Here is a 4,993-nt window from a genome sequence, read left to right as displayed (position 1 = left end):
ACAAATGTACCAAGGTGGCATTTTTCAGCTGTTAGTTTCTATATGATTTGGATGTCTCATGCTTGAGGCCCTGACTCTTTCCTGTGCCTTCCCTACATTTACACTGTTAATAGAAATCTGAGAATTATTCAAATTATTTGCTAGATGATCTTCCTTCCCAGAAAGCAAACAAAATCCAACTACAGCAGAAAAACTTAAAAGGCACAAGAGGTCTCAAATAATTATTTATATATGGAAGCAACACAAAGGAATAAACAAGGTATGAAGGCATAAGCACAACTGCAATAGGGAACAAAATAATGAAGACCTGCAATTGACAGAAATCTATGGAGAAAGGACAGAACAAGACTGAAGTTGTCACACTGCCAGAACTTAAACACAGGTTATTTAATTGTATAGGTTACGGGGGAGAAGCTGCAGACATATTTCAAGGAGGAACTAATGTGGAATTAAGAACATCAGTGTAATCTATATTCTTGCTTAGAATCAACATACCCTTCCTTTCATGAACTTCTTTGTTACTATAGAATTTTGTTACTATAGATTATGTCATTTAGAACACTGAAGAGTACTATTATAGCCTAAGGAGTCTCTTTTCTGAGGCAAAAGTTTCAGCTGTTGGCTCTCCTGTGCGTTTAAAAAAAAAAATTACCTGTATCCATTGCATTGAAAAGACTTAGTCCACATCACAGAAGCATTACCACAACCTCTTTATTCTTGCCTGTGTAACATCACTCATCTATTCTTTTACTTCTCAGTCAGAGATCACCACGTAAGATCCTCGTATACAACTACTAAAATAATCCATGTCAGTATTCCCTGAAATTTATATTAACTGATGAGTTCAAGTAGCATTTTTCTTCAATAATACACAATTTGAATGTAAACACTCAGAACTCAGTTTCCCCTAATTCAGTATATCCACAACCCTAACTGATACTAAAGAATTGAAAGGCAGCAAACGACACAGTTAGTACAATATATGGACTTGAAGCTATATTTCTTATCTAGTTGTATTAAATATTTACTACACATCATATGTGAATCTGTTAAAATTAATGCCCTCTGAAGGCACAAAAGAATCTGTTTTAACTAGACTTCTAAAGGAATTCAGTTTTAACTTGTGTAAAAGCAGCCTTTGGGTTTAAATATAGGACATACATTCTGGCCTTAAAAACACCCTGCAAATACTTCATTTTGCTGATCAAGAACTTCCTTTCCTGCTATTTGAAAATGATCAGACAACCCTGAAACTAAGAAAATTGTATTTTCATGTTGCTGCTACTCAAAGAGTGACAAGCAGTACTGTACCAAACAGGAAGGGCCTTCACTACAGGGAAAGAAAACTTAGGGCAAGAGAAAACAACTGCAAGTGCAAGAACAGTATCAGAGTTTTCAAAATCCTCCACATACATCTGAAATAACAACAGGAACAGCAGACCAGTGACTACCAACTCATGGTCACAACTACACATTTATTGGGACAAAATGGAAACTCTCACAAATTAGCAGAAAGACCCAGTGGCAAGTCTCAAGTTTTCACACGTCTCAGAAAAAGCCCTTGTCCACTACAGTAGCTAATAAAAGTAGCCACAAGAATCCAAAATATTCTTCTGGATCTATAACAAATATATCTTCAAACACTGTTTCTTTGGCTATGTAACTGAACAGTAAAAGCCTTGTATTTATTTCAAGTCCAGCTTAGCTGCAACTGTTCTTTACTAAATTATCATTAAGTCAAAAAATTGAGTAAGATGTTTCAAAGCAACATCTTTACAACAGGAGATCTACCATACTTTTAAAAGCTTTTCTCAAAGCAAAATCAGATTGCACCTTCCAAAGGTGTGTTTCAAAGGTTTTTCTGTTCGGTTTTCAGGCACTTTTCCCAAGCTCCCCAAATTAAAATTAGCACCTTCTATTACACTATTCTCTTAAAGAGTGCATCCAGAACATATTTTATGCAGTCATTTAGTAAAGCAAAAGTAAAGGTAGCAGTTTGACAGATTATTACTACGAAAGTATCACTAAAACAGCAGGCAAGCTTAAATCTGGAAGTATATTCATAAAAGGGGTGTCAGAGAACATATATCAATATAAACAGAACACAATACAGGCTTTCCTGTATGTTTTCTTTGTGCTACCTGCATTGCACAATAGCAGCGAAAATCACTTTCTAGTATCTTACAGAGACTCCTAAGGGAACAGAATAAACAGAACTGCTCCTCAACCAGTGGTTCTCCACTGTAGTGCAAATACTGTAATGCAGGTTACTTAGAACCACATCAGCCACACTGGAAACTGAGACCACACACATGAATAATTATTTTTTAAATTCTTTCTCAGCTTAGAAAAGCTGTACAAATGTTATTTTAGTGTATTAACACCAATTATGTGTCAAAAGTTGCTTGTCCTTTATTTAAAAACACCTGCACAGAAAAGTATTTTTTCTAATGCATTCCTCTAGCTTCATATATGTTATGTTCAAGATCTCATCCTAAAATTTTCAGACAGGCAAGAGTCAAGGATTCACTGCACCTCTCTAAAAGGTTTTGCTATACAACCACTGGTAAGCAAAGCAAGAAGCAAGGAGCAGCAAAACCCCAAATTACAGACAATTCGCTCTTTTTAAGTTTCCTGAGAATCAATCACCCTGTGTAATTCATCCACCTGAAAGGAATCACCAAACGGTTAAGGGACCTCTGGAGGTTATCTTATCCAACCTCGCTGCTCAAACAGGACCACCTAAAGACCAGGATTGCATATAGATGTTTTTTCATTGTCTCTAGAAGAGGACTCCACAACTTCCCTGTGTAACCAAAGGCAGTGCTCAGTCACCCTTACAGTAAAAAAGCAACTCCTTATATTCAGTGTTTCAGTTTGTACCCATCAGTGAGGTCAATCTGAACAGTTCAATTAAGTTTACAAAAATAAATAAATAACTGCAAGACAGTTTTGGGAAACCACTACCAATGCAAAAAGAAAAAGCTCTTAGAATAGCAGCCACTGAGGTCAAGATACTGTTTTGACTGTTGCTGCTCAGAGTTCAGTTTTCTGCCTAACATATTTAATTTTCCTTGAACAAAGAACATGTTACAATACTTGACACCCATAGTGGTTAAAGTCTAAGGAAGCTGCACAACAAAACATAACTGATTCACCTTCATTTTCTTCCAAATAAAGCTTTATTACCATATACATACAGACTGCGTAGCTACAAAGAGCAACACTTCTGTGAAAGACTCTACTGTACCCGAGTTGTAGGAATTCTGGGGACCACACTAAAAAGGAACAAAACCTAAAAACATGTAATCTCCTAAGCAAAATATATGAAAAATATTTTTGTAAACAGCTATTTTCTAAATAAAATTCCTCCTGCTAAAAGTTATGCCTACAGAATTCACAACCAGTTTTAAAAGTCTGTTAGCCTGTATATGAATAGGCCAAATGTCCAGAGAACATAAAGGCCCCAGATTCAAAATGCCCTGATCAGCCTGAACTTAAATCACTCATTACTTTCTTTTAGCTACATGTAAGAGAAGAAAAAAACCACGACACTTGCCAACACTGACTTTGTTGGTTTTCCCAAACTGATGAAACCTCCAGAACCCACAACATTTGCCTCTACTGGGCAAAGTCCTGGCAACTGCAGACTGCAGAAGTCTCTGAATCCCTATAGCAGCCCCAGACCCTGTAATACCAAACTGCTGTCTGTAATCAAATTATCTCTGTGAAATAATGAAGTCAATAAATTAGCAAATTTCTTTTTAAAAACATGAAAAATTCAAAACACTATCAAGCTGACAGTAAGTCTTGTCAGCCATACCCCTTGCCATAAGGAGGATCTAAAATAAGGTCTGACTAAAAGCAAAAGGGATACAGCTACCAGGAGCTTTTTCTGGACAGCATGTCTCAGTCTTGGATCTTTTTCTCATTCATACATGGTGCCATTATTACAGGAGCTTACACATACATGATAGATGTGTACCTTTGCAAGAACTACTACAGAATCAAGATGACATTTTAGTACAAATCAACTTTTAAAAACCCCTCAGCTTCCAAAACTGGTAGGACCCAGAACTCTTTGAGGCCTTCTTTATAATACTTAAGTGTTCATAAGCTGAGATCAGCAGCTCCAACAATAACAAAAAAAAGATAATAAAAACTTCTGGTAGAAACCTGTGGCCCATTTGGCTTTCCATACTGGAGAAAACATTTTGCCCAGCTTCCCAACAATCACGTAACAGTGCAGCATTACTTTGTTTTGTGTGCCAGCACATTTCAAGTATTTTACAGAAGTCTCACCTACAAATTCCTCTGGAAGAGCCAGAGCTCGTCTGTAAGCATTTAAAAAACCAGACATTTTATATATTTATATATATATATATATATAAAAAAACTGGATTACTTTAAATGACTGGAATAACCATGGCATTTGAATGTTTTATGAAATCCCTCCTCATTCGATGTGGTAAAAAAAAAATTACTGCTACATGCTTGAGCTGAAAGAGAAGCTCCTGATGAGGGGCTGAGGTCTACCAGAAACACAGTATTTTCGTAGTTTTTGAGCTTTCTTCAGATCCCACTCACAGATCCCTAGTAACATCAGTAGGAATGAACTACACAAAAGAGCCATAAAACTCATCAGCTACAAATCGCTGTCAAAAAAAACCCCAAAACAAACCAAGCCCATCAAACCAGTCCTGCTCTGACATATTCTCTAGTCACCAACGACACTAAAATGCGAGCAAAAATTGAACAGCCAGAGCGTGAGACAGACTTTAACACACGTTTGGGAAAGAAAGCCAGCTCTTTTGTATACAGACACTCACAAAGGGAACGACTTCAAGGCTGCTTTTTAAAGCCTAAAAAAGAAAAAAAAAAGGAAAAAAAAGAAAGCGCTCGTTGCAATCAGAGATGGAAGAGTTGCATCTTATTTTCGCTCGTTTATCCTCCTTTATTGGGAGATCTCTCTCCGTGGGCCCGGGGGGGGGGG

This window comes from Chaetura pelagica, unplaced genomic scaffold (assembly GCF_000747805.2).
Source record: "Chaetura pelagica isolate M959 unplaced genomic scaffold, ChaPel_1.0 scaffold312, whole genome shotgun sequence".
Classification (NCBI taxonomy): Eukaryota; Metazoa; Chordata; class Aves; order Apodiformes; family Apodidae; genus Chaetura; species Chaetura pelagica.
The sequence above is the reverse complement of the archived record's forward strand: the minus strand, read 5'-3'. Positions refer to the sequence as shown.